We start from the raw sequence: 18594 nt of genomic DNA, 5'->3' as shown, positions 1-18594 counted from the left end.
TGTGAATCTGATTGTGTGTACGGTGTTGGGGGTGGGGGTGTTCATAATGCAGAAAAAGGTAGACGAGCATTGGAAATATGTGCAGCTCGGGCTCCATGGCGTCGTGGTTGTTCCCTGAGTCTCCACAGGTGAGTCCTTTGACTTCTGTGTTCTTTTTTTTGCTGTGCTTTTGATGTCATTGGTACCGCCCCGGAAAAGGTGGCGGACAGGCCTGTCATAATAGTGTGGGCAGTACATTGTCTTCCGCCTGTCTGTTGGCGGTTACCGCCGTGGTTCTTGTTGATACCGCTGTGGCGGTCGGTGTGTTAAAGTGGCTGTCTGTCTGAGCGTTTTCCGCCGGGGTCATAATTCCATTTTGGTTACCGCCGGCCTGTTGGCGGTATTACCGCCGCTTTATCACCGACCGCCACGGTTGTAATGAGGGCCTTAATTACTAGGCCAAACAATGTTAACATTTACGAACCAGGTGATTTTTTTAATAACATTTGGCCCTGGAGCCAATGTCCACCTCTGAGTGAAACTTGTCTGGTGTCTGTGTTTCCTAGGGGCCAGACGTACGTACCTTTTCACTTGTAGCAAACGGCCCGATTCTGTGAATCAGGCCCTCTGCGACAAGAAAAAAGCATTTTGGTATGTACAGACCCTATTTTGCGATTCTGTAATCTATTTACTGAATCGCAAAATAGGTTTGTGAGTCGCAATTAGGAAGGGGTGATCCCTTCCTAATTGAGAGTCGCAGTACGATGTAGGATTGTTTTATGACCATGAATGCGGTCACAAAACAATCGCAGTTAGCACCAATTTCAAATTGGTGCCAACCCATTCGCAAACGGGAAGGGATCCAATGGGACCTCTTCCCCTTTGCGAATGGTAGCAAAAATATTTTTTCAGAGCAGGCAGTGGTCCCACAGACCACTGCCTGCTCTGAAAAAAATGAAAAGAAAACTTTTCATTTTCGTTTTTGAAATGAATCCTGTTTTCCTTTAAGGAAAACGGGCTGAATTTTTTTTAAAAACTGCTTTATTTGAAAACAGTCACAGACATGGTAGTCTGCTGTTCCAGCAGACCACCATTCCTGTGAGGGCGGCCATTCCCAATGGGGTCGCAAAATGGGACCTACTTCATGAATATTTATGAGGTAGGTCATTTGCGACCGCATTGGGAATCGCATTGACACTGTTCTACATCAGGTTTTGCGTCTCGCAAATTGGAAGTCGCAAAACCTGATATTTGTACATGTGGCCCCTACTTGTGTTTATTCACATCCCATAGGTCAGTGATGCAAAGGTGTCAAAATGAATGCAGCAAGTTTGCAATGATACATATTCCCTCTGCCTTGTTTTTTGGGAGCCTTTGGTACACGATGGGGAAATGTACCGGGTTTGAGCCTCTATGATGTAGATACCCAAACTGAAAGGGGATTTTACACAGGCCCCAAAATATAGCAGATGCCAATGGCAAATGCTCAAATGTGTTGGTGGCCAAATGTAATGGAGTTACAATCAGTTTGGCATTCAGATGTTCCAGAATACCTAGAACAGTTGCTGGAATGGGGAACCAGTCAAGGTCCAAGCGGTCCAACATCCAACAACCTAAATCAAAGTCCCCGGCGGGTAGTGGCTCAGGAGCCACTGTTTCAGAACGGGCAAGTAGTGGTCAAGTTTCATTTAACAGGGGGAAGCACCGGAACTAGGGCCACCCACTAGACCTACCATTACCACCATTTGGTACTGGGTTTAGGGCCAGTTGCATAGTGTCAAATTAATGGATGAACCCCCTGAAATGTATGACTACCAAGATCGTTCAGACAATTTCTGAATCTGGGCTACCCCAAGGGAGACCTTTCAAAGGGGGAGAATGGGGCCTCATGGACACCCCTGAGAGTCCCCACTGGATTTAGGGCCAAATGTCCAAAGCATTTTTCTAGACGCAAACAGGCCGATTCTGCGAATCGGCCCATTTGCGACTAGAAAAACGCTTTTTGGGATGTACAAAGCCCAAACTGCGATTCGGTAACTTGTTACCGAATCGCAATTTTGGTTTTGTGATTCGGTATTAGGAAGGGGTGTGTCCAGGGCGTCCCTTCCTAATACCGAATCTAAATGATATGTATGATTGTTTTATGACCATGAATGCAGCCCCAGAACAATTGCAGTCAGCACCAATTTAACATTGGTGCTAACCCATTCGCAAAGGAGCAGGAAGTGGTTCCACGCACCACTGCCTACTCTTAAAAAATGAAACTGAAACGTTTCATTTTTTTCTTTTTAAATGCAGCCTGTTTTCCTTTAAGGAAAACGGGCTGCGTTTAAAAAAGAAGATTGCTTTATTTAAAAGCAATCACAGACATGGTGGTCTGCTGACACCAGCAGGCCACTATCCCTGTGATTTTTGCGATTCCAACTAGGTTGCAAATTGCGACCTACCTCATTAATATTAATGAGGTAAGTCTATTTGCAACCCACCGGGAATCGCAAAATAAACTCAGTGGAGTTTCTTACATTTGGAATTGCGATCTCCTAATTGCGATTTGCATGAAATCGCTATTAGAAAATCGCAATTCCAAATATTTGTACATGTGGCCCATAGTCACTGCACCCATTAGCAGGAGAATCTCTGCCGCCTTTTCAAATGCTGCCTGGTCGTTGTTGCCGTTCACTAATGTGCTTCTCCCGGACCAGATGAAGTGTGACGCAAATTTGCACCTGCATTCGGGGTAGAGCACTACGGGGCATATTTATACTTTTTGCACCGCATTTGCATAATTTTTTGATGCAAAAGTGGCGCAAACTTACAAAATCGAATTGTAAAAAAGTATAAATATGGGCCTAACTGTAATAGAGTGACCTGACACATCTGTGCCTGGCTCACCCATTTAAAGGTGCACAGTGACGCAGACCAGGGCAGTGTGCCCTATACGTAATGTGGACCCAGATTTCGGCAGTTTATTTTTGGTGTATTTCAGACGAGATGGAGTGCAAGGTCCTTATAGCTCCAAAGACCTTCAGTCAGCTAAGTGTGATGCTTGCCTTCCTCATGATCAGGGTCTGCTCCACTCTTCTCTTTTTATCGAGAGTTCAGCTGCCCCTTCATTCCAGTAGTTTTTAACAGGAAAGCTTGTCTGGAATCTAGGCCTAGCTCTGGTCTTGAGGTGGATAAACAGTTACTAGCAAGGTTGTGTCCCAGGCACATGGCCTTTCTGGGCCCGTGCTCCTAGTAGTCCAAATAAGTGGTTTAACTACCAATAATGCAGCAGGTGCAGCGGCATACGGGCCCCTAGTCTTCAGGGGTCATGTGGAATCCAATTATGGCTGTCTTTGACTACCAAATTGTTGGTAAGGGGCCTATTTTCCCTATTGATATGAGGGCAAATGGCAACATGGTTATGCAACTGGTCCAGGTGTATGCCTAAGTGCTGGCTGATGGAGCAGGAACTTTTTCCAATTTTGAAGATTGTCAGGAAGTCAGAACCAATAGCTAGTTGCCTAATCTGTGAAGCCACTGGACAACTGAAGAAACCTTTGCACATTCTAACCAGAGAACTGTGCCAATCACCGCGGGAGAGAGTCCATGCGAAGCTCTACAGCTTTGGAGATGACCAACAGGTACTTGCCTTAATGGGTGGACTTTATGGCTAGATCGAAGGCTAGCATTATGCATTCACTTTTATTCACAACTTCTGATCAGCAAACACTTTAAAGTTCCAAGTTGTAGAACATTAAATAACTATACAATGAAATTAGAACTCTTCAGTCCCATAAAAGCCCCTGGCCTCCATCTTCCACTTTTGTTTGCTGCTTCTGACCAGATAAGTGCTCTTTTAATTTGTATTTTCAATATTATTAATGTTTGTTACCTCATACATTGTAAAAAATCATCCAAATCAGGGAAGAGCCGACATAAGCCAGAAACCGACATTATCTGATTTCCTATGAATCTCATCCCCGTGCATCAACAAGCTGTTCGCTGGTCTCTTTGCGGATAAGCCTCTCTTTGACAAGTACCATCACATTGCAACGCATCATGGGCCCCACTGTCAGTCCCAGAAGTGGTGAGAAAAGGAGAAGGGGAAACAACACTATGAGCAAAACAAAGCTCCCCCCACCTCTGACATCCGAGTGAGATACTTAGTTATTTAGACTTGAACGTTTATCACAAAGAAAAAAAACAGGTACCAGGGTGGTTGTGATGTGAGGTGATGTCATTGTCCGTTCCCAGCTCTAGCCACTCAACTTGTTCAAAGGAAGAGCTGCAGGAGGACATGGAGTACGCTATGGATAGGAACTCATCAGGGAAGGGGGAGGGTCACTACATCAGAGGATCTTGCATTAGGTAAAGGAGAAATGTGGAAGAGTAATAAGGTTCAGCAGTAGTAGGCATAGGGTAAAGATAATGACAGGGAAATATAATACCTGATATATCATTCTAACAAATAGCTCACTGTGGCGCCGGTGACAATTAGTAACCTAAGAGAGCCAGGGGATGGATGTAGTGGGGCTGGATGGGCATATTGGTCAGTGGTGAGGTGTCAAGATGGAAACTGCAGAGGTGTGGCACACATTGATTCATAGTGGGGAATCAAAACTATCAAAACTCTTTGAAAAGGATGGGACCCTATGCCTTCTGTGGCGTGATTCCTTACGGGTGGGAGAAAAATTGAGACAATGAGCTGCTAGTCTTCTGGATTATTGGAGTTGAGAGATTGGGTTTGGTCTCTCAACATGAACATTATCTGGTAACGAGCTTTCTTTGTATGGCTCCTAGGATAGCTACTTGGCAACCATTATTGGTGCATGGTGTCTCGTTGTGCAGGTGGGAGTGTGTTGTGGAAAGCAGCAGTCAGATTCTGTTTCTAGAGAGCAAGCTGAGCTGCCAGGAGGACAGGGTCTGGAATGGAGACCATCTACTAGGACCCTGTGTTGATCAAGCGGACCACAAAAAAGCACATGCAGAAACAACAATAAAAAGACCACAGGTCTCAACAACACCACTGCGAAAGACTAGATCCTAGAAGCAATGGATGAACACAGAGACACTCAACTGAACTCTCATAGAGACCAAAGGGCCAAACATCTGCTAGATCCCACCTACAACAATATATAATATTGAGAAACCATATGGCCAGACCTCACTGGTTCCAATTACCTTTTAACTAGGTCATAATTTTCTAAGACTCAGTGTCAACTGTTACTGTGGTTTAGGATGAATGATATGGCTTTTTGTGAAACACATATTGACTTGCACGTCACACGAGCGATTCTGCTCCTGGCAGAAAGGGCTTTTCCATGCTCAGACAGGGATCTCACAGCTACAAACTGTGTGCACCAGTCTCTAGTTCCTTTCACTGCTGCACTTCTGTGCTCTCCAGTCCCTAGACTCATCATAAGAAGTTCCTGGTGCCTGTCTTTGAGTGCTCCTCAAGTCCTCCCCTCCCCCCATGTGCTGAAGCACAGAAGATGTGACTCCATACAGACACGTAATCTTGAAGGTTCCTGAGCTCTTCCCATCTCTCTCTGGTATATAAGTGACATGCCCTTTCTCATATGATAGAAATCATGTTTTCCCATTCCCCACCGTGGTGAAAGCTCCCTTTCTTGACTTCCATCGCTCACTTGCTCATTGCCATAATGTGTCAATAAGCTTGTCAATAGGATTATTGGATAACCGGGAGTTCTTGCTTCTAGTTCTCAAACTTGATATTACTCAGTTAGTCCTTCTAGGAGGAAAAAGCAACAAGCAGGGAATCTAAGGAGACAAATCCAGACTGGCCCTGGATAAGAACTTGTCAGACTGGAAAAGAAGAACATCAGTAAAAAGAAGAAAAAAACACCAAGCAACAGCAACCCTGGAGCAACAGATTCTAGGCTTGAAGCAAATATCTCTGGACAGAGGAGAAAAAGTCCACCTCACCAGAAGAAAGAAGTCGAGGTTACAAGAGGAACTGAATAGTCCCCAGTTCAAGATAGAAGAATAACCTCAGGAGAAGGGGTGGATATGGAACCCCTGATCCCTCCGTATCGCCCTGTTGTGGTGCCAATGCTACTCGGGGTCCATCCTCACTCTCCCTGCCTCAGTGGTGTGGAGGCTTCTACTGGCTATAAGGGCGCCAGAGGGGGATGACACTTTTACACTGTAAATGTGTGGGAGGCAAGGATACATGGATGGCACAGTGGTGCTATAGGTGGGCAACAAAGCAAAGTGGCACAGGGGGTGAGTGGTGGAGCGGGAGTGTTGGGGTGGGTTGGTGGCATCATTTGACAGGGTGAGTGAGCTGGTAGAACAGTTCGGTTGGACTATGGCAGAGATTAATGATGGGTGAGTTGAATGACGGGTGGGTTGAATGATGGAGGGTGGATAACAGGCCGGGGTGATTGTTGGATGATTGGTTGGAGGAAAGGTATGTCGAAGTTTGTTTTAAGTGGAGGACATAATGGCAGTAGGATTGTGAGTGGGCGGGTGGATGGGTATGGTGGAAAGGATTAGGGCAGCTGGGTGGTACGAGGATCAGGATGCGGAGGAGCACCAGAGGAGTAGATATGGGTCGGTAATGCAGAAGGTGCCCAGATAGTGGTCGGTTTGTTGGGTCATGGCTGGTTGACTGGTGGGTGTGGCAAGATTCGCGGACCGAGGGTGATGGGATGAGAATGAGTGTGATAGTGGACGAATTGTTAAACAATTAGCAGGTGGATAAAATGTTTAAATTATTGCCGCAGTGAAGAGAAAGCTAGACAGGGCGGCAGATGCCCAGTACAGATGGCAGGTGCGCACAGCAGTAGGGACAGAGCCCTCCTCTTCCAGTGGGGGCAGGGAGGAGGGACGCTGTTCCTTGCAACAGATATTTCCCATGTGCTCATCTCGGGATTTTAATGTTCAGAAATCAACCAAGCGAGAGAATATACACAGCTGCGGGAGCTGGGGGTGGGGAGGGGGGTGGGGTGAGGGCTAGGGACGTTGAGGGGGAGGAAAATGGTATAGGTGGGTGTGAGCGGAGGTCGAGAAGGTGACGTGAGAAGGGACGAGTAATAAACGACGAACTGGTGGGTAACTAGATCGGAAGGGTGGGCTTAACGGCACAGACCCTGCATTCGCCATCATAAAATGCAGCCATGGAAAAACAACGCACCTCCGCCCACCTCCGCGGAGATGAGTCGGAAACGTTGGATGATTCAAGATGGGGACAGCCCCGGCCAGTGATCGAGGCACGCCAGGCCTCGCGCTTACCTGGGCCCAGATCCGGGTGGGGGCAGAGGATGGAGGATGCTGCTCGGTCCCCGGCTCTCTCCTGCAGCCTCCGAGCGCTGCCCTACCAACTCCGCCTTTCCCCTGCTGCCTCCCTCGCTCCTCCCCCTTCCTGTGACACAAAGAGCGGATCAGGCTGCAGCCTATACAACCCTCACGTTGAGGAAACAGAAACCTGTCACACGGCCGCCAGTAAACGCAGAAAACCCTGCCGGAGTCTGAAAACACATGAGGGTCCGACCTGCTGTCTGAACCTCACAGGGCATCCAATACACCCTATTTTAAAAAGAGATTGTTCATCAAATCAGCTTCATAATGAACGCACCGCACGCAGAATATCCGAACTGCTTCATGGGGAACATACATACCATCTAACTTGCTCCCATAATAAACACACAGAGCGTCCAAACTGCCCTTGAAATAAACACTCACGGACGGCCCAACCTTGCATTTAATGAACTCTTGTAGAGCCCCCGATCACTTCTCTTTAGAAATACCTACGCACAGAGCAAGTCCGATAACGTCCTGACGGTGTTCATAGCACCAGAAAGCCCATTCAAGCATCAACCTAGCTATCCTTGGAGCGTGAACCTTCAATATACATTTTTCGCTGGTCATGTCGTTTTCTAACAAATGATGATTTGGAAAAGCATCCCTGATACCAGCTACTGGTACCACAAAGGACCCCTCACTGGCTCCTTGCGGGTGGATTTATGAACAATTAGAAAGGTACTGTCTTTGGACCTCAGACTGCTTTCTGGTATGCAAAGGTCGATCCGGAGTTTGTTGCTTATAAGGGTAGGTCTCTGAATATCAAAACAAATCAAATAATAATTTATAGAGCGCTACTACTCACCCGTATGGGTATCAAGGCGCTGAGGGGGTCGATCCTCTGTGCTTCGAGCAATAGACAGAGTCTTAACTGTTCCTTTTTGCCTTATTGCGACCCAGATGCGCTCCTAAGGGTTGGGGATTTGTATCACACTGGGGTGCATTTGGAATTGTTCTTGCCACTGAATTTTGCTGGACCTGCAAAGTTTCTGCAGGATTTTTTTTGTGGAATCCCGACCAACAAAGAATTCCAATTCAATTTTTGTAGTTTTGATCTTACTTCCATAAGAATAGATCTGATAGCCCAATGTCAAATAAAAAACGAGCAAATTGCCCACTAGGCATGTAGGTGCAGGACATTATCGGACCATAGTAACACCTCGTATTTCGACTTTAGGTTGCAGAGCAGTAGTTTTGTGTAAGGCTGGCATCTGAATGAAGACCTTGGCTCAATTCAGTGGGAGGCGGTCCTCTGCGACTCCGCGGAAATGACCATGCTGTTGGTGCTATACCTTAAACCGTTAATGTGCATGCATAATAATGAGCTTAAAATAACCAGGAACTTGACTTTGTCGCCTCAGATTGTTTTGTGGGTGTTCTACTATTTTTTCAGATAAGGGCCTTTAGGAACATCTTGCTATTTTTAATAGTTAGCAACCTGGGGACCAAAGTCATTCACTGATGTGCTCGCCCATTGACCAACTTCATACCCTATATTTAGAAATACCAGAGATTAGTTAGGCAAACCGAAAGTGTAACAAATACCAAAATAAAGCAGCTCGCTTGGTAAAGGAGCTGAAAAAAACATGATCATATCTCTGGTTTGATTCCATTTAGACTGGCTGTCAGGCACGGACACATTTATTTCAAGTTTCTGTGCACATTGCACGGGGGTACGGATTTATAAAGCACTTTTCAATGAGAAGTTTAAACTTACTCCTGCAAATTCAGGAGAAAGAACGGTCACCCATATCCCAAGAAGCAGCCACAGGAATGCGTGGCTGAGTGTGTTTTTTAAGGCTAATAATAACAATGACTATATAACAACAACAACAATAACAATAATAATAATAACAATAATATCAATAATAATAATAATAATAATAATAATAATAATAATAATAACAACAACACAAATAGTACTTATTATTATCTTTATTATTATTATTATTATCTTTATTATTATTATTATCTTTATTATTATTATTATTATTATTATTATTATTATTATTATTAATAATAATAATAATAATAATAATCTTAACTAGTAATCAAAAATAGACTCAATTTCCAGCTATACTACATTGTCCAGAATTTCAAATTATTATTTAGATGCTGAATAATACTGGACCTAATGCAGTCATGAAATTTAATCTATTGGATGTTAAGGTTTTCGTCTTGAAAGAAGCAGTGCTTCAAATGAAGACTATGAATACTTGTGAAAGTTTGAAAGACAAGCACTGAAAAAGAAACACAAATGTACCATTGCTTAATTTGCGAAGATGCATTAAGACCAACATGTAATGGCAGGGTTTAAGAGATATGGCTTGCTGCAGAAAGAATATATTTAGTTCTCACAATATTGTTATATATTTAATTGATTTGCATAGGCGCTTCATAAGTGTAGCCACTCACAAGCTCATGATACAGCTCACATATTAATGATATTGTTCCGATAAATTCACACAAACACACAATTTGAGCACCACTTGTTAAAAAAGTGTCTATATTGCTCCAGGCAGGATGCTAAGGAAAGAAAAAGGACACTATCTTGCCATAAGACTACCCAGTAGGCACAACAGCTGCAATAGTAGTAAACTGTCACTGATCAGACCAGTCCTCGAGAATATTAAAGCAGGCACAAGACTAATGAATTGCAAAGATTACATTTCTCTGCTTTCCGGCAGACTAGATCTGGTTGTGTTCCCCGTCTCAGGATGTTTGAGCCCTGAAAGTGCCAGAGAAACTACATTTAAATACAATAGCAAAAGTACTGTCAGTGTCAGCCTTGGCTGTGCACGGCACTGCGATTGGGTGCAGGGTCTGGTCTTTGTTAAAGGGCCAGAACAAAAAAATATGAAAAGCTGGCCTATTGGCTTTTTCGGGGGGTCAGCACCTCAACATATATAAAGCAGACCTATTGTCTTTGTCAAAAAGTCACCAATAAGTATAAATGAATGCATATTTTATAAATTCACACATTGCAATGTTTAGTAAAGGTGAATGTCCTAAAATCGTTTAAGAAAGCCATATTGAGAAAAAAATCAACACATCTTTGAGTCTTTTTATAGCATTTTCAGGCCACAAAATGCAACCCTGGAAACCACCACAAGAGGTCCTTTAATTCTGCCTGAGGAGCATATAGGTGCAGGGCACAGCGCTTTAAAAACATATGATAAGCTCTCCTGGGGTCATGGATTCAATGACCCAGGATAATCACTATGTTTTTTTTAATGCTGCTGGGGCACTGCTGCACTCTCTGCAGCCTCCAACAACATTAAAAAAGGGGCACCCCAGGGTTGAAAAGTGTAGTTGAAATAAGCCCTTGGGTATTATGGGACACTGTGACAGGGCAGTAACCATAGGATCAGAGAAAATGCACGCTACCCTAGTAACGGAGAACGCGGCTATGGAAATCCGTAGACCTGCATAGTACCACCGGGGAACGACCGAGAGTTGGCAAGTGGGACCAGCAAGTGCACGGGACAATCACTTCCGGGTCGCACAAATTCCTACAAAAGAAGCGGAACCGCTATGGAGGTGCGTCGGAGCCAGGCAAGAAGGAGCGAGAGAGCCAAGAGTGAAACAGACGGGAACCACTGGAGCAATACAGGATGTCACAGCGAGAGAAGTTGTGGATTAGAGAGGGGAATCACAGGACAAATCTACCCGCCACTTTCCAGGAGGAACATGGCTATCACAGCTATTCGCTTGTATATGGGGGACCCTGGGGAAAGTGGGAGGATGAAGAGCTGAGCGGGACGAGGTGAAGGAATGAGATGGGTGGTGCATGCGGTGGGCATTGTTTCCTTTGCGCACACTCTAGTTTAAACAGTACCTACATATCCTAGTGGTAAACAGGGAGCGCTTACCAAGCACCCATTAAAGCGGAAGGCTGTCAAGGAGAGTTTCTTTTGAGAACAGCCTACTGTTTATAAAAGAGTGACAGGCCCACAAGGCACCCTTTTGATGATCCCTGACTCCCCACACCAGAACATCCCCGTCCCTCTCCAGTTCCCTTTTCTGAGACCTTGCCTGAATACCTGTTTTTCCTCTTTGCTTCGTGAAGGCCCACATTCGACAGAGGGAGGTCCAAGGCACCAGGAAAATGAAAACCCAAAAGGAGGCAAAAGAGAAGAGACTGATAAGACTGGGTAAAAACAGAGTGTGACTAACACCCTAGCAGAGCACCAAAATAATCCAAGAAATACAAACCGCTCATTTTTTTATTTTTTTTAAATATTTTAGTTTTTAGTTTTTTACTCCTAAAATAGGTGTACCACATCTTTGGCAGCCAATCAGGTCATTTCTTTTGCTCTCTCTCTTAGATCCAGGGGTCGTCTGTGGTGTGAATTGTACACATATTTTGAACCTACATTTCTCAAAAACTACACAAACTTTCCAAATAAAAAGTTTCATCCACCTTATTTCCTTCCTGGAAAGCTTCAAGGTGATCTGTTAAGCACAGGCCAAGAAATTGGGTGGGCCCAAAACACGTTTTTCCAAATACCTTTTCCATAGGAAAATTGAAAAGTGCTATCTCAAAAACTGCTGAACAGAATTACGCCAAATTTGGTAGAAAACTAGATCTTGGCCCAGAAATTGTGCTTTTTGTTATTTGCTGCAAATTGCTTCAGTCATTTGTGAGACATTAAGATTCAGAAACTTTGTACATTTCACACCATGGAGGATCCGCATCAAACGCATGATGGATCTGCGGTTCTTCAAGTTTAAGCATGTGTGATTGTTCAGTGGCACAAGCAAAAGTTGCCCAGCAATCTTAGAACTCAGTCCTGAGTCCTAAAAAATATGTAACCTTGACACCCTGTGGCTCAGGAGGGAAGTGTCCCAGAGGAAGTTAAAACTTTTTTTTTTTGGGTTCAATGAATCAGCGGATCCACAGTGATGCTCAGCGTGACACCCCTGGGGCTTTGTAGCGTAACCACGGACCCAGAGTGGTGCCCCAGGGATGTACGCTGAGCATGGCTGTGAATCCACAGATCCACGGAACATCAAAAAAATAAAAAGGGATTGGGGACTCATGGGTGAGTGTTACCCAACCCTGTGCTGCGCATAGAAGAAGGCTGTGAGCTGTGGGGGTAGGGTGCTAAGGAAGGAGGATAGCATTAGGTTCAAGGATCACACGGTGAGGTTCGTCTCGTATTCCAAAATATGTATTTTATTAACACGACGACCGCGTTCCGGCTGTCTCCGTCTCCAACCGCCTTCCTTCTCCCGTCTCCACATTCCAGAATCCTTGTAGCCCAAAGACAGTCGGAACCCAGCTTATACTATGTAATACAACACATGCCCAATCCTACAACATATTTGATAACACTTACTAACTATATCTGAAACCTAATGCTAAAATATTCCTTATACGTATCATTCCACTTATCAATTATGTACACTTACTATTCACATACAAAATCTTTAAGTAATCTCGACGGCTCCTTCACTCTGACACTGGATCTCCTGTACAACTCTCTCTCCTTCTCCACATGTACTTCATTTTCCTCTTCCCTGTCATCCATCTGTGTTCCACTCCCTTTCACTCCCTTGAATGGAATGAACTCATTTGCACTCTCTTTCTTTTTTAGCCACACATTTACTTCCACTTCCAAACACCTCACAATCCTTCTTGAATTCCACCAGTTACCATCTGACAACTTAACACAGTTTCCCTTTACATCTAACACCCTCTTCAGCTCCGGCAACTTGGATTCCCCTTTTCTTGTCGCATTACCTACCATCACTCTCACCCATTCGCCCTTCTCATGTACTTTTTGTTTCCTTATGATCTCACTGTTATGACTCAATACATATTGTTGTTGATTCGTCTTTACCCTCTTTCTGATCTGCTTATGATTAACCACAATTTCCTTATGTTTTCCCATCCATGCCAGTACAGCCATTGTGCATGGCTTCCTCCCCTTCAACAATAAAAATGGAGCCTCGCTTGTCACACTATGTGGTGTTGGTCTGTAATTCCATAGCATATCCCTAATTTGAGACTTCCACGAGACGTTGTTGTACAAAGCTAGCTGCAAATTTTCTCCCAACACTCGATTAAATCTCTCAATCATGCCATTTTCTCTTGGGTGGTAAACCTGTGTCCTACATTGTTTAATTCCCCATCTCTTGAGGAAATTTATAAATTCACCCGAAGTGAACTGTGGTCCATTGTCACTGACCATTTCACCTGGACACCCTTCCCTTCTAAATATTTCTTCACAAAATGAAATTACATTACTTGCTTTCACTTCCCTCACAAACGCCACCTCAGGCCACATAGAGTAATAGTCCATCATGACTATTGCAAACCTCTCCTGGCAACCCAAACATTCAAACGGCCCACAGATATCAATAGCCACCGTTCCCAAGCTCTCTCTGGTATTACTTGTGAACTAATCTTCGTTTCCAACAACACATGCGACTTGTCACTGCACGTGCACGCAATGCAATTTCTTACATATCTTTCCACGTATTTGTCCATACCCGGCCACCAGTAATCTGCACGAACCTTTCTTTTCATAGCAGACGTGCCCCCATGCCCTTCATGCATCAACTCTAACACACTCTCTCTCAAACTTTCTGGTACCACCAACCTGTCTCCTCTCCTCAGCACTCCATCCATAACTGACAACTCTTCCCATACATGTTTAAATTCACTCATAACAGCATTTATATGTTTTTTCTCCATTTCTCCCATCATCGGTAATGCATTTACAATCTTATTTAGCAACACATCCTCCCGTACAGCAGTTATCCATTCTTCTTGACTTATGGCCCTCCAAGTTTCTGAAATGTCTGCCACCACCCATTCATCTTCAACAATTTCATCCTCTTCATCCACAGGTAGTCTTGACATACAATCTGCGTTAATATTTTTTATGCCTGGTACATATCTCATCTTAAATGTATATTCCTGTAATCTATACATCCACTTTGCCACTCTTGGAGTTGCTTTTCCAGCCCCTTTAGTAGTGAACATGTCTATTAAGGGTTTATGATCTGTCCTTAATTCAAATTCCGTGCCCCACACATATGTCCAGAAATGCTGTACACTCCACCAGCATGCCAATGCTTCCTTTTCCACCGTCGAATATGTTGGCTCTGCTCCTTTCAATGTTCGTGATGCAAATGCTACTACTCTTTCTTTTCCTTTATGATTTTGCAACAATGCCGCTCCCAATCCGTAATTGCTAGCATCCGCTACAATTATCGTCTCATCCTCTGGATCAAATGGTTTAAGTGTAATGGCTGGAACTATGGCTTCCTTAATTACATTAAATGCCTCTTGACACTCTTGGGACCACTTAAAATGGCATGTCTTCTTCATCAAATTCCTTAACACATGTACGTTTTCCGCAAAATGCTCTACAAACTTTGTGTAATATTCGGCTAAGCCCAAGAATGATCTCAGCTGCTCCTTGTTTTGTGGTGCCGGAGCTTTTGCTATAGCATCTATCAATTTCTGCTTAGGTTTTACGCCTTGATAATTCACTGTATGTCCAAGATATTTCACCTCTTCCACGCCGAATTTGCACTTGTTCTTGCTTATGGTAAGTCCAGCTTCCTGCACTTGTTCTTGCTTATGGTAAGTCCAGCTTCCTGCAACTTCATTAATACCTCTGCCAGTATTTCATCATGTGCCTGCTCGCTCTCTCCCCATACCAACACATCATCCTGGAATACCAATGTGTTCCGCACATTATTCAGTATTCCTTGCATAACTCTTTGGAATACCGCCGAGGCAGATGCCAGGCCAAAAGGCATCCTCAAAAATTGGAATGCTCCCTAGGTTGTGATGAAGGATGTCAAGTGTTGTGATTCTTCCATCAGACACACCTGGTGATACGCACTCGATAAATCCAGCGTCGTGAAATACTTCCCTCCTCTCACACTGGCCAACATCTCGTTTATTCTTGGCATTGGGAACCAATCAATTAAAATATTGTCATTTAGATCCCTCAAGTCCACCTACATGCGGATCCTGCCATCAAGCTTCTTAGCTATTACTATTGGACTTAGCCATTCTGGTGCTTCTATCGGTTCGATTATACCCTCATCACACAACCTACGAAGTTCTTCCTTTAATTTATTCCTTAATGATATTGGTACCACTCGTGCCTTATGTACATTCGGTGTTGCATCCTTTAAAAAAAAATAATTGGCGTTCAAAATCCTTGAGACAGCCCAGTTTGTCCTTAAACCCCTCAGGAAACTTCATCACTCACTTTTCTTCCGTACTTCCTTTTGCTAACAGTACTTCTTCCGGATGATTTGGATCTAACATCACCTTCAACGCCCGTTGCTCTCTCCTTCCGAGCAATGATCGTCCTTGTCTTACTACGTATACTTTGGCACGTGCTTTCTGGTCTTTGAATCCCAAGTCTGCCTCGAAATATCCCAAAACGGGAATTTTATCTCCACCAGACCCTTCCGGTGACACGTCAGTGGGCTTAAGTTTGTTGTTTCTCAAATTTCCCCATTCTTGTTCATCAATTAGGGTAAATGGTGAACATGAGTCCGCCCACATGTGTACTTGTTTTCCGTTCACCACAATAATACACTCTGGTGGATTATATTCCTTGGTTCAATGCCCTTGCTGAGTGCACACCACCATGGTTCCATCTTCCACAGCCAACACTTCAAATTCTTCTTCACTAGTGCTATTTTCCGTCATTCCGTTCTTTACTGTATTCACTGCCTTTTTGAATTTGCGTTCACTGATCATCCTGCACACTCTTGCAAAATGCCCAATTTTCCTGCATTTAAAACATTTGGTGTTTATGGCCGGGCAACCTTTTGCTTCTGCTAGATGTTTATTGCTTCTGCATCTATAAAATTCTTTCCTTTTCCCATGACTTTCATCAAACTTATTCGTGCTCTTTTTCTTAGAGTACCCCACCTCTCCCACTACATTTTGTTCTTTATTGTCCTTCTGTGTATTGAGTTCTTTAACATATTGAGTTGTGCTTTCCATATGTCTTGCGACTTCTACTGTTTTATCCAAGGTGGGATTCTTTAAACTTAATAAATTCTCCTGTATTTTCGTGTCTTTCAGCCTATTTATGAACTGATCCCGTCTGATCTCATCATTTAAATCTCTACATTGACAAAAAATGGCCAATCTAAGTAGACTATTTACATACTGAGCTATTGTCCCATTTGGTTTCTGAGTGTACAAAAAAAATCTGTTTTGTTCCACTACTATATTTATTTTCTTTCCATAGTTTTCTTCCAATGCCGTCATGGCACTTTCATAAACATCCTCCTCTTGGTCCGAGTCTCCTCCTTGTGTACTTTGTAATGGTAACGTTTTTAATACTTTCCTACCTTCTACCCCTAAGCAATGCTTTAGAATCGCTAGCTTCCTCTTTTCCACAAACATTTCTCCACCAATGGCTTCCAAATATGTGACAAAAGCCTCTTTCCAGTCTTCCCAGGTCATGCAGGGTTCTCCTGGTAGTTCCAAAAATGCTGGTGGTGGAAAAATAGCTTGTGTTGCCATTGTTCTCCTTTTAAATATTTATACTTCAATTTTATATGTGTCTCTTGTATTGTTTGATTTGTATCCATATATGACACTATTATTACATTATAGTCCACTGTATTTCAATTAATGTTTACTCTTGGCACATTTCCTAACATTGCCGTCATAAATTCAGCTTCAACATGAATTCAGTTTAAGTAATGATTCCTGTATTGCTTCGTTTTGTATTCAATTGCTCGGCTTGGTTATTATTTCTCTTTCTCTTTTCTTTTTTTTTTCCGTTGCCGCACACGCGTTGCTAAGCGAACGCGCAAGTCGGCTATTTTACATTTCGTTGCTTATGCGTTGCTGAGCAACCGCGCGCATTAGCCCCTCTCGCGTGTGCCGGCCTCGCGCACACGCATATGTGATTTCCAAGAAAAGCAGAAAGGAAAGAAAGTCACCTTGTTCCTATACGGAGATTCACCACTTTTTCAATACTTCCCATTCGTATGCTCTGGGCTTCCCTATTCTTTGTCCTCCGTCCTCGCCTCTCGCGTCACCATCGACGCTGCATCCGCCGGTCCAGGGTCGTCGCACGGCAGGTTGGACTCACCCTCGTCGCCACTATTAGGTTCAAGGATCACACAGTGAGGTTTGTCTCATATTCCAAAATATGTATTTTATTAACACGACGACCCCGTTCCGGCTGTCTCCGTCTCCAACTGCCTTCCTTCTCCCGTCTCCACATTCCAGAATCCTTGTCGCCCGGAGACAGTCGGAACCCAGCTTATACTACGTAATACAACAGATTGGATATGTCTAACCCCACACAGTGCACAGTGAAAGGCTGAGTCCGACTTGGGGTTGGGTGCCGGCTTGGTGGGTGCAGGGCCTGGCCACAAGCCAGTCTTTGTACTCAGCCACACACTGTGCATGGCCTTTGGCTGCGCACGTTGTGGGATTAGGCACAGTGCGAGTTATACATATTCATCATTTATAGTTATCTCAAGTTACTATAAATCATGCCCTTTAGTAACTATAACTCTCTTGCTGTGCACAGTTGTCAATGATGTAATTTCATATGTCATTAGGGTTGTCGTCAATGCAGTAATTGAACATGTCATGAGGCTGTAATAAGCCAATATAGAAGCAGTGCATGGTGAAGGCTCTAATTACAGTTACTTTAAGGCATGAGTTTTAGTTACTTGAGATAACTATAACTGGTGAATTCCAGTGGTTTTGTTCATTTAAAACAGTATGTATTAACTGACATTGTCACCTAACTAGATCATCCCTTTAACCATTGTTTTTTTCAGTGAATTTCTAAGTTTTTTTTTTTACTAGAATGTAAGATATTATTACAATTTCTAACTATAATGTCACTTTAACCTTTGGGTTTTTAAGTAAATATTTACTTTTTTAATGTAAAGTAATTTCTGCATTATCTTTCTGATAGTGCCATCCTCTTTTGAGAAAGTAGTAACTAACATAAATTTTGAATCTTGCTTTTCCTTGTTGCTCTTGCCTCTAAATAGGACATTTTCCCATTTCCCCTGAGTGGCCTTTGACCTCGCTTGTGCTATTATTTGTGTTGAATATCCTCTTTCATTAAAAGAAACAGAAGAGTATTATGCGAAGTATAATGCAGAAATACTTGCATTTGGTAAGAAGTGATCCAGTGCTAGGGAAGCTGGTTCCAAGAAAACCAGGGGTCACTTTCAGAAGAGCCATGTTCATGAGATACAGGTTAGTAACAATCAGCCTGGATATGTCACAAAAAGAGTTGGTTACAAAACTGTGCAGATTTTTAAAAAAATGCAGCA

General features: G+C 43.5%; 1 protein-coding gene across 2 annotated transcripts in view; it reads right to left on the bottom strand.

Moving 5' to 3' along the window:
- The window catches only part of CYFIP2 (cytoplasmic FMR1 interacting protein 2), a 191463-nt gene extending 184109 nt beyond the window's left edge, over window positions 1–7354 (bottom strand). The window contains exon 1 of one of the 2 annotated variants that reach the window (XM_069199646.1): window positions 7222–7354. The gene's annotated coding sequence lies outside the window, so the exon portion shown is untranslated. The remainder of the gene's footprint in view (window positions 1–7221) is intronic. The other variant, XM_069199644.1, reaches the window with a different exon arrangement.
- Window positions 7355–18594: the final 11240 nt, after the last annotated feature.

This window comes from Pleurodeles waltl, chromosome 7 (genome assembly GCF_031143425.1).
Source record: "Pleurodeles waltl isolate 20211129_DDA chromosome 7, aPleWal1.hap1.20221129, whole genome shotgun sequence".
Classification (NCBI taxonomy): Eukaryota; Metazoa; Chordata; class Amphibia; order Caudata; family Salamandridae; genus Pleurodeles; species Pleurodeles waltl.
This window is presented reverse-complemented; position numbering and strand designations above follow the sequence as displayed.